The sequence below is a fragment of the Anas acuta genome, chromosome 2 (assembly GCF_963932015.1).
Source record: "Anas acuta chromosome 2, bAnaAcu1.1, whole genome shotgun sequence".
NCBI lineage: Eukaryota > Metazoa > Chordata > Aves > Anseriformes > Anatidae > Anas > Anas acuta.
Window position 1 is genome coordinate 83,498,017 of NC_088980.1, and position 12,026 is coordinate 83,510,042.

The 12,026-nt window shown below is 38.4% G+C and overlaps 1 protein-coding gene and 1 long non-coding RNA gene across 2 annotated transcripts in view; both read left to right on the forward strand.

The window, feature by feature from the left end:
* DAP (death associated protein) overlaps positions 1-12,026 on the forward strand; it is a 46,540-nt gene that overhangs the window by 6,371 nt on the left and 28,143 nt on the right. The gene's annotated exons all lie outside the window — the stretch shown is intronic.
* Positions 8-12,011, forward strand: LOC137850704 (uncharacterized). Its single transcript, XR_011092759.1, has 3 exons — positions 8-8,045; positions 8,148-8,202; positions 8,301-12,011. It is a non-coding gene; the product is annotated as an uncharacterized lncRNA (long non-coding RNA).

Below are 12,026 nucleotides of genomic sequence, written 5' to 3' on the forward strand. Positions count from 1 at the left end.
TTCGTGCATATGCTGCAGCTAATTTCCATCACCTTGAACGTTATCAGCAGTTTTTCCTTGCAGATAGTAAACAAATGGTACGGATGGCTGGTATCAAAATCGATTTCAAGCAGTAGCAAGTTGTATGTTCTTTTGAGATATTTGGGGAATTTAGGTATTTTTCCCTTGTCAAGCCTCCTTTATATGATTCTGTCAGGTAAGAGAAGGATAGAGGGAAAAAAATGCAGTTAAAGAAAGACATCAACTTTCCTAAAAATCTCTGAACATCATTTCAGACTGTGCAGAAACGGTCTGGGTTCATTTGGACACAAGCATCAGAATGTCAGCCTACATATCCCACGCGTGAAGTCTTCTTGCCATGTGCTCGTTGATTCCTTCTGCTGTTCAGTTCATAATCCCTTTTCTGAGAGATATTTGACAATATGGTAGTCAAAGACAAGTAAAAATAAAGTTATTAATATTAGCCACTTTTATTTATATGGTAATTTCACTTTTGGTGCTGGAGGATACCAAGACAGACAGCTGCTACACGGCAAATCTAAGTAGAAATGAAGGCAGGAAAGGTTCGACGAACTAAGCTATGTGTTTATACAAAAGCTTTCTTTTTTTTTTTTTTTTTTGTTTTCCTTGGCTTATTGTTTTTCTTTGTAGCCAATAATATATTTACCCCAAATCCTTATGTACTAGCATTGCTTTGTCCTTGCAATTTGCTCAAGGCAAAAAAAAAAAAAAAAAAAAAAAAAAAAGCATAGCTATTCTTGTACTTTGGTAAGTAGGCAGACTTACATAATGCTTATTTAACATCTAAAACAATGGTAAGAAAAAACAGGCGTTGTGAAAATGTCTGTGAATAAAACTAATTTATTTACTAAATCAGAATGTGAATAGGAAAGAAGTGACATGTTTATGTGAAAGAGAAAGTAATTTTAATTTATATATTTAAATGCAAACTAAACTTTAACCAAATTAGTCATCTTGTAATTCTGCTTAGTGGAACTTAAGTTGCAACAGAGTTGGTATTGCAATTGAGTTTTGTCCAAAGGAAGAGATTGTATTTTGTAGTTAAATTTGGGAATGCATGCTTTTATTTAGGGTATGTTTTATACCTGCCATTTCTTCCTTTTTCTTGGCATGCCGATGTTGTGTTGAGGCAATCTCATTAGGATCCAAATGAGAGGACTTTTTACGGCTGCTCACAGATCTAAACCTGTAGTACAGCATAGCTATCTGCTTTATTCATTTCTTCAAACAAGTTTATCACTTTCGTCTCTCAGTCAAACAGTGTAGGGAAAAGTTAAAGTTTTACCTTGATATATTTGGCTGTGCCTGGTCTGGCAAGTACTGTGGCACAGTAAAAGCAGATCTACAGAGGGAAAAGATCTACAGAAAGAAACAGTGCTGGGAACTTAATGTTCACAAACATGTGTTCTGGAGATTAGTTAGCCTGGTTCTCTGCTCCAGATGCCCAATAATAGCTGGCACGTATGAGGTGTGTCCTTGGAGTTCAGCTTTCTCTGCAGCAAGTCCAGGTCAGGTGCCCCGAGATCAATCCACGATGCAAAACAGAGCACAGCCAACAGAATGATTAGGAGGGGAAGTCCATGGTCTTAAATAAAATGTTAACAAATACATGCCCCCTATTAATACCGTAAAGCTGGTCCAGGAGCAATTTTTGTGCCTAAAGGAGAGTAGAAAGTTGAATGATTTCTGGAGCTACTTCATTAAGTAGGGTATAGTTAGCTGTTGCACCTCAAAATCCATTGCTTTAGCCATCCGATCGGTTCATTGTCAAAATACACTCTTAGACTCTGCTTTTTGCTTTGGTTTTCTTGTAGATAATCCTTTATCAGTCCCTTAGGCACTCATATGCATACAATTATTCTTGAGCATGTGTTTTAATACAAACAGCTTTGGTCTGAATTTCCTTTCTTTGATTTAAATCAAAGCTATAGGCAGAAAAAGCAAATTCCATGGGCCATAGTACATAAAGCAGTTGGCCAATTTTAAATTACGTGGTTGCAGTGTGCCCTCTGCTTTCATTTTGGGAGGTGCAGTCCCTTAGAGTTTCTCTGACTGCTCATGGCAATCCATGGTGATGTTCTAAAACATTTGTATTTCTGATGCCAATGGAGAGAGGTTTATCAGCAGAGGTAGAAGAAGCCACTAGCCTTCTGTTCTGGTTTCTCTGGCATCAGTGTAGCTTTTGGTCACTGCTAGCTGGTATTTTATGTCTCCTTGCTAAGCAGAGGAGGAGAGCAGATGTTTAACTTTCTCCTGTTACATTTTCAGTCTGCCATTTTAAGACAACAATTTTAAGGTAGTATTTTTGGTATGATGCAATCTGTGCTCCCTGTTGCATTCAAAGTCAAAAGAAACTGTAGGCCTTCAAGCAGTTCTTACTAGGTGATACTGTCAGCTGACAACAAAAAATAATAAAACACAGTAACAATTTGTGGGTGTTAAGAGGGAGGCTAAAATGACCTAGTGATTATTTTAATCTCACTGTAGGCTTAGTTGAGGACAGATCAGTGGAAATGGCAATAAATTGCAGCAGAAGATTTCAAATTCTTTCAAAATTCCCTGGAAACTCTCAGAATGTGTCCTGTCTGAGATTGCACATCAGCATGGGAATCTAGATAGTTGCTGAGTAAGAAAGCTTTCGCAGCTAGAGCTCATAAAAGTACTTGTTGCTTTTGAGACAGAGAACATTGTTTTTGCAGTGTTTTTGCAGAATAAGGCATTGGGTTTGTGTTCCTAGCATTGATATAAGCAAAGCTGATACAGGTAGCTGAAGTAACTAACAGTGCAGTGACAAAGATGCCTTTAAAATAACATTCACCATGTAGATCTTAAATAATTCTTTTTCTTAGTTACTTAACACCTTGCAATCCAGTTACTGTAATTTACTTTGCAAAGTATTCTATTCGGTCCTGGTTTCTAAAATAAAAATGTTATGACAACCTGCCATTTTATGGTAGGTTGACTTGTCATCGTGGCGGTTTGCGATTCCTTAAAACAATATATGGTAAGACGATCTTATACTAATTTTAAACTCTTCCTACAAGACAATTCTCAGCCTTGAATGGTAATGGAAGTATTTTTATATGTCTTTATATGTCTGCTATAAATAAAGTTCTACTTAGAGGAATCGCTGGATCTTTTTATATGGAGAAGAGCGAGCACAGTGAAGGAAGGGAAGAGTTGCATTGCTGGATTTAGGTAAACTAAAAATCATGTGTTCATGGCATCCAAAACCAGTGGCACCACTGTGGTCAAGATGTCAGCAGTGAACTTGAATGTGAGGGTGAGTGAGGTCTGTGGCCCACATGTTCTTTAGGACAACAGTGATTTTTGATCACTGATCAAAATCAATGATTTTGATTAGCTTGGTTGGAGATAGTGTACTGTCTGGATGAACTTTGGTGTGATCATTTATTGTTTTTCTTGTGTTTCTGTAATTGCTTAAGACTTGCATTGACTCTTTTTTAAAAAAAAAAAAATGCAACCAGATATGGTTGCAGTTTTGATTGACAGTCATACTGATTACATACAGCTGGAAAGTTTTGTGCTACTGGATGAAGGTGAAACAATTAGCAGTAGGGTTATGAGTAGAAACCGTCATTTTTCAGGACTGTTTGTCATTTGGAACAAATAGGCTGCTCGTAATTCAGGACTTCATTAGAATGCATGTTTAACTGAGATTTGTAACATCGTGCTCAGTCCTGTGCCAAAATCTGCCTGTAGCCATAATAAATACTGAAAAGCAGATAACTTGAAGTAAGAATTACTCGTTCAGTTTTTGCACAACAGCTTCATTTAACTGTCACTCCAGGACCTCAGGAAGAAGAAACTATAATCATATATTGGTATCTGGATGGTTTCAGAAAAAGTAAAGCAAATCTGGCTCATTTTATTCTGTAACAAACAGGATAAACTGCAAAGGCGTTCATGACTAAAGAGTGTTTCCTTTTCTTTTGCTGTATTTCTAATACAAACCAGGGTAATTACAGGGATCTAATTACTGAATATAAATGCAGTAGTGGTATTTCAGTATACATATGTAAATTGTATGTGGTTTGGATCTTCAGCTTACCTGGAAATTGTGAATCTAGCATAACGTCTGACTTTCCCCTCAACTATGGAAAGAATAAATTATGCAGCCTGGATTTTAATTCAATTTAGGATCTGGGTATTGGCCTTGGCTGTATTTATTGTGCAACAGAACAAGAAAAATTGAAGAGGATAATCTAGAACGTGGGGACTCAAAAGCAAAACCATGCTAATGAAGCATATGGGTGACCATATGTCAGAGAGCCCGTCTCTGTTCTTACTCAGTTTCACAGTGAGAGAGGAATTGTTGAAGGTCCCTGTCATTCTTCAGGTATCTCTGTTATTTAAGCCTGAATATTCTAGTTAAGCTACACATGCTTTTTTTTTCTTCCAGAAGTGCAGTGGAAATCTTTTAAGTCTAGGCTGTGGCTTTATACTTTCATTCAGAAATCAATTTGTTTTTCCTTTCCCTCATTTAGCCTTCTTGTAACTGACAAGAAATAAGCTGCAGGCAATATTTCCATTTTTCATTTGCCACTGAAGAGTCTGCTGTCACTGAAATATTTATTTTTTTTGCCATGTAGTATCCCTTGTTATGCAAACTTCTGACAGAAAAAAAAAAAGATTATACAACTAAGCCATTAGAGCAGACGTGTATACTTCTTTACACCCTAAATATGGAAATGATGGAAATTATTTCTGTTCCTTGTTACTTCACCCTTTTCTGGTTATTTTAACTGGGGCAGGAGCTGTAGAGTCTAAGTCTTGACCCTTCAGTTTTGAAGCAGCTGCCATTCACCGTAGCCAGGAACTGGAAATGACATCTGGTGTTCAGTTCACTTGCACTGGCTTGTAGGAGGTAATTAACATCATGGATGAAGATGTTTCAGTCCAATTTGTGCTAATATTGTCTGTGTTAGAGACAGAGATGCTTGACAGAAGGAAACCTTGAAAGTTCTAACTAAAAAAAAAAAAAAAAGAGAGAGAATTTACAGCTTGTTAAGCACAGAAACCAGAGCCCTGTGAACGTGTAGCACTGCTGCACATACTCAGAATGAATAGTGCATTAGTGTTTGTCTCATTTAGTTCACCAACATACACTTGAACAAACTCTATGTTCCTATATCTATAAAAACAAAACGCTGGAAAAATGGGCATTGATTTAGTGTAGTGAATATTCAAGACAATTTTTTTTAAGAGATGGAGTAGGACAGGCTCTATCATCTGCTTTAATTATTTGAGGGGAAAATCTCTAGGTAGGTTGAGGATTGACTGGGACTCCTTTTCTGGCAACAGTGCCACCTTGTTGCCTTAAGAGGCCCCTTGTGGTACTGTGCTAATGGAGGCAGCTCTGAAGGAGTAAATTGATAGTATGTACAAGCATTAGTCATCTACATGCAGATTCTTTTCTTTGACAGTATTCACATTTCTTTTACCACTTTTTTTCCTGATCTTTTGGGGGCCTCATTCTGTTACCTCTGCAAGCTAGGTTGGCTTGATACAAAGTTTATGTACAAAGAGTGAGTTTTCACATGGTCAAGCAAAAAAACAAAAAACTATTTAAATTAACTGTATGGGTACAGTGGATATGACTCCTGAGGATTTTATTCCTGTCTTTGGTCTTTTAGCTCTGATTACTTAAGTATGGAATTCGGAGGCAGTTAGCCTTAGAGAATGAAATGTCTGGGGATAATGCAGTGGAAAACATAACCTGGCTGCAAATGCCATGCTTGCAGTTTCTAGGAAAGATGCAAGCTTCAGCAAACGTTGGGCATTATCTCCTTTTCATAAAAGACTTTGCTGTGACTTGAACTTTTTCTTTACTTGGTTAAATATTCCAAAGAGTAGAAGGAAGTTCGGCTGCAAAAGGGCTGCAAAAATCTGCAACTATAATTTTGTGATATTATTAAGCAGAGAATAGAACATTTTAGCACAGTGAGGGAAAGTAGCTTTCTGCTTCTCAAAAACATCTTCCTTTTCACAAAAGATTGTACTTTGTTGTTTTGTTTTGATCCCCCCATCCTCTTCATCTCTACTTTGGTCTTAAATTCGCTTCACAGTAAAGAGAACAGCTTCTTACACATCACATTCTTCTCCTTTCCATAAGTGGTACTGCTCTCAACATATTTTCCCACCTCCTTCTTCATTTTCATGTCTTAATCTTTTGCATAGTGCTTATGATTAACTTTATTAGGCTTGAGCATCTGTTAATCCATGCATAATTTGTTTAATTATGAAAACAAAAACAGTATTAGCAATGTTCATGCAATTGTTTCAGGACAATACCTTCTCCAGATGACAAGTCACTAGGAGAAGTAGCAAAATAATTACCATGACCTGTGTTGAACCTTATCAAGTGCATGTATGGTTATAGATTCAACTATAAATGCAAAAATAGCATACATAATACTGATTTTTAAATGCAGAACTTCTGTAAAGCAAGAAAAGAGTTAGTGAATATCTCTGATTCAGTGAAAACATCTGTGCATGTTGGGAATGGAAGAGAAGCTAAACGAGATTATGAATGAAGCATTCTCTTACAGGAAGATATGAGTCTTCTGAAACACTGTTGCGTGCTTCCAGTATTTCTTGATGCTTGAAGCAGTAAGTTGATAAATCCATCAATGTAAGTGCTAGTTATGGTATTATATGGATAGTTCTTTGCATATTCACCAAGTACTGTGTGCATGTGTGAAAAGAACTAAGAAAAGATCTGATGTTTCCCCCCCTCAAAGTGAATAAGAAGATACACCATCCATCTCAGTGAGAGCAGGGTTCAGTCCCAAAGAAACATATGTTGTCTTATGAAATTAGCTAGAAAGCTGAGTTGAATCGTCAGCCAAGCTGGTATAAGAAAATGATTTTAGAAGAATGAAAGCCTGTGATTTGTATTCTGTGTGATGAAGAAAGTGAGAAAAGCTTAGTCATCTGCGGGAGTAAAATGATCTGAAGGGAAGTAGTGCCTTGAGTGACATAGCTTATTTAGCACGACACTGTGTCTGTACAAAAAGTAAAATACCTTAAGCCAATAACTTTAGCAGTTATTTTGCATTGTGCTTTTCTCTTGGTTTCTTTCCAAAGTAGTGTAATACATGGAATGAAGGTCACTCTGCTAATTTGAAGGCAGAAAACAATGTTGAAAGAGGTATTATATAGGCATTATAACACACAGGAATCTCCAAACCCAACAGTATAATCAAATGTTTTTCATTATGCCAGCTAAGCCCAAATTGTTGTTATTTAAATACTCGGCAACTCTGGGGGCCTTTCTGAAGCTAAAGGTATGAATTTCTATGAAGAAAAAGCTGCCAAAGGACCAGATGCTATTCATTTATTTAGAATCAAAAACCTATGTTTGAAGTGAAATTGCCATGAGCTAAAAATGAGTAGGAGGTGTGACTGACACTGTGTGTGCCAAGGGGGGCTCTAGTTTTTCAAGTAGCACCTTCCTCTCCCTTGTTAAGTTTCTTCTGCCTCAACTGTGTCAGGCACTGAATGCTGAAGAAGTTGAGCATTAAAATAAACTTAAGATTTATCTTTTTTTTAAAAAAAAAAAAAAAAAAAAACCAAAAACTGTCATTGGGCAAAACTGAAAGGAATTTCACTCAGCTGCTTCCAGGACACTGGTACCAGAAGCCAGAAAGGCATGAGAGAATTAAAGAAAACATTGAAAACACTTGCTATATCATCAGAATTTTATTTAGTCTGCTGTTGCAGTTGATAGAGCTAGCTGTTCCCTTACAGCAGATTACTTGCCAGGAAGGCTGCAGTAGACTTGTTGCCTTCTGACTTTATTGTAATATTTATACGATTGCAGTTTGGTCAGAGGCATCCTGTTAAACTGCAACTAGCAAAAAATACTTAAGCAAGATTCACATAAATCTTAATTCTAATGAGTTCGAGTTTCTTTGGGACTCATTCCTTAGCATGTATGCAGTACTGTAAGCCTAGGACTGCTAATGCATTGAAAGAGGAGATGCTTTCGTTGCTGTGGTGTATGACCAAATTCTAAGACATAGTCTCTAGGTTTAGATGCTGTGAGTTTTCTTTAATACAAAACAATATACAAGTTTTTTTTTCTTCTTCTTAAACTTTAGGTTTGATTGCCAGTGAGTGCTTCCTTGACTTCAGTTTTGGCACATCAATACATGGGTCAGCACCTTAACTCATCCAGGCTTTATTTAGATTTGTTACCATTATCTTTAATCTGCAGCATAAATTTAATATTAATTCTTTCCTTCTTTTTTCAGACTACAGTCACATGCAGACTGAGCTTTTGTATCAGAAAAGAGAGAAGAATGAAAATGATCATTAAAGCAAAGGGAATAGGAACCTCAATTTATACAATTTCGTTTGATTTCTTCTTTTTTAAGATGAAGGGAGGTATGAGTTGCAGTGTTGGTGGATGATTCATGATCTGCCAAACACAGCTTGATTAAAAAGAGAACAAAAAAACCCCTAACATCACGTTTTAGCTTTCGAAATATGGAAAAGGAAGGAAATGTTAGAGTAGCTGGAAAAAAAAATAAAAATCTGGCAGAGGTTTTGTACAGATTTGTCTGTTTTTCAGTTGAAGACTGAGAAAACCTGATAAATATAGATGAGAAACTTAAGTATCACGTTAGTCTAACTAGCATAGTCTCTGCAAATAAATCCTGCAGTGAAGCTAGTCGGTCTTTGGATAGATGTCAAGGCATGGATGTTTTTGATCTAGAAGTTTAATTTGGTTCTGTACTCCTTCGTGTACTTTGATTTCCGTAAAGTAAACTGTTGCAATAGATGAAATGCCAGTGTATGTGAAGAAACCTTAAAAATCTGTATGTGGAATACAGTTGCTGTAATTCAGTGTTTGGTACTTGATGTTCATGACTTGCTACTCGGTAATGAGCTTCTCTGTGTGTCCTCCTTACTGCACTCCTGGTGTGATAATTCTCATTTAGGGTGCAAGTCTCTGGTGCATCTGCTGCGAGGCATTTTGAAATAATTTGGAAATGATGTTTTGGAGACAGTGTCCTCAAAGTGTTCCTATTCAATTGGCAGAGTAAACATTGACTTCTGTGGTAGCACTCGTGAACTAGTAATTACAGACAATCTTAAAACTTTTCAGAACTGATGTCCATCACTTACTCACATAGTAGTTGGGACCAAAGACACCTCTCCAACATCGTTAGAAAGTAAATCTTTTTAAGCTAGGGCAATAGAAGCATTTCCTGAGGCAAGAATTGCATTCTGAAGACGTTTGGCCTCTTACCTCTGGGAGTGCTAGCCAAGCAAGTGCTGGAAGCCTGCTTGTTATGTGGCTCGTACTGCGTGCTGGGAACCAAGCCAAAACCTCCCAGTTCAAAGTGCATACCTGGCCTGGAGCTGCCACGGTGCAGCAAGGCAGAGCCCCCAGTCCCACAGCAGGGACAGGGGGTCCTGGGGCAGCTCCCATCGCAGCCAGGCGAGGTGGTGGGTCAGGGCTGGGGTCTGCCTGGGAGCACAGGTCAGCGAGCTCGGCCTAGGGCGGCCTGCAGCTCCCTCACGAGGGGAGCGGAGGGGCAGGCGCTGAGCTCTGCTCTCTGGGGACAGCGACAGGACCCGAGGGAACGGCATGGAGCTGGGACAGGGGAGGGTCAGGCTGGGGGTTAGGGAAAGGGTCTGCACACAGAGGGCGATCAGGAACTAGAACAGGCTGCCCAGGGCAGTGGGCACAGCACTGAGCCTGCTGGAGTTCAAGAAACATTTGGACAGTGCTCTCAGACACATGGTCTGATTTTTGGGTGGTGCTGTGTGGAGCCAGGAGTTGGACTCTATGATCCTTGTAGGTCCCTTCCAACTTGGGATATTCTGTGATTATACTCAAAAATTTCACTAACAAAGGTTGTAAAAACAAAACAAACAGAAAAGTTGGTTGAAACAAATTGGTATCTTGTACCGATATTTTCAAAGTGCATTTGAAACAGCCTTCATGGGCAAAGGCTCTCCCTTTTAGAGAGCCTGATCACTGCATTATCTGTTAAGTAAACAGCTTAATGAGTGATTGTAGAGAAGATGGGGGTGGACTTTTCCCAGCAGTCCACAGTGAGAGGCAAGGATTACAGATGGCAGCAAAGGAAAAATCTGACTAGGTGTAAGGGGAGAAAAAAGATAATCTGTAATGATGATGGTGTCCGGGCCCTGAAGATGCCTGGAGATTTTCAGAATCCTTCTTGAAGGTATGCAAAAATTGACAGGTCAAGTCATAGTAATGTCACAGCACTTGGAAGTGACCAGCCCAACCTTCTGCTGCAAGTTCCTTGCAGTCTACCCTGTAATACTATGAAATTAAGAAGGATCTAACAGAAGTAAATCATGTAGAGAGGTGATTTGCGATGCTTTTATTTACCCTCTTCCATAACACAAGACAAATATCCAGTGAACATAAAAATATTGAACACGTGTCAATTCTCAGATAAGCTAGAAAGAAATGACTGAAGTTTTTTTGGTAGGTCTCCTAGCAAACTGATCTATGTGTAGAGAATTTTTTTATGATCATGCATCACAGCAATGTGAGAAACTGATAAAGATTCCTTCAAGTGCACTGTAGTCTCTGTATTGCCTCACACATGGTAACACTTCTGAGAGGCTTGCAGTCTAATTACTGTCTGAAATGTTCATGTGGTACCTTGCCATCTTTGCTAGATCCCTGTCTCTGGTATGGTAGTAGGAAAAGAAAGAAAGATGGAGTTAGAAATAGCGTGCTGTGAGCAGGGTAAGACAACTGGTAAAATACTTGAATCTCTCTGTTCTGTAGCAAGAGCACTGCCTTTGTTAGAAGCTTTAACCTTTGAGCCCTAGTCATGGGCTAACACAATTTTGTGCTAGTTAACAGATAAAATTACTCAAATCTAGGCTGCAGCCAGAAAGCGAATCATCCTCTTCCCCTTGCATCCACCTGCAAGGAAGAGTTTGTTGCCTGAGGTTATTGATGTTTTTGAGCCCTGTATTCACTCTCCAGGCCAACCAGGGAAGCAGCTTCTAAGGCTTCTGGAGCTGCAGATGATAACTGCTAGCCTTCCTACTCAGAGGTACCAGTGTCCCTCCTTTGCTGCCTTGTGCTCCATAACAGATCACTGCGAAGTTGAATCCACTGCAGTTTCAGTGCAGAAAGATGCAGAAGTTGACTTTGTCAATAAGTTTAACAGTACTCTGTGCAGATGTGTTGGTTCTTACTTAAGTTAATGAAGCAAATGTGGAGTTTCGGTTTTGTCTGTGAATCCTAAATAGTTTTATTCTTCAATACCTGGCATGCAATAAATATTGCTGCTGAACTCGATATTTTTCAATGCATTGTGCTGTTAGAGTGCTTTGAGGAGGTCGTAAAAATCTGACATACTCCAAATCTGTTAAAGAGACAGATCAGCTTTGTAAGATACTCTGGAACTTCCTGTCTAAGAGAGTGTAAGGACTGAGTTGAGACAGATTATATCTACGGTTAGTACTTTAATTATGTTGTTTTGTAGTTTGGTGAAATGTCAGATGACTGGGTAGCTTATAACTGTATTTTTAGATGTTCAAGCAAAAAAATGACAGAAGCACATTTGAGAAATATGATGTCATTGCAAGTGAGAGCTTTGCAGGGTTTAAAAAGACTTAAAATAGCAATATTTATAATATCATTTATGTATCAACTGTCCTAAAAGAAAAAACAAAAACAACTTACATGTGATGTAGAATGAATACATTTCCTTATCAGATTCTTACGTAATTTGCTAACTGCTGTGTGTCTGACACTTTTTCCTGAGGCAAGATGAGCCTGTGAATGAAAGGGAACACTGGCTGATGCTAAATAAAAAAGAGGAAATCTTTAAGGCTAATTTTGCTAGTATTTCTCTGAGTGTTTCTTTTCATATAGATATGGGAAGACAGCTGTCCTTCAGTGTCCTTAATTTCTGGTAGCTAAGTGGCCACTGTCCTCATTGTGTTACTTTGGTCGTTGTTGCGCTCTCTTCTGG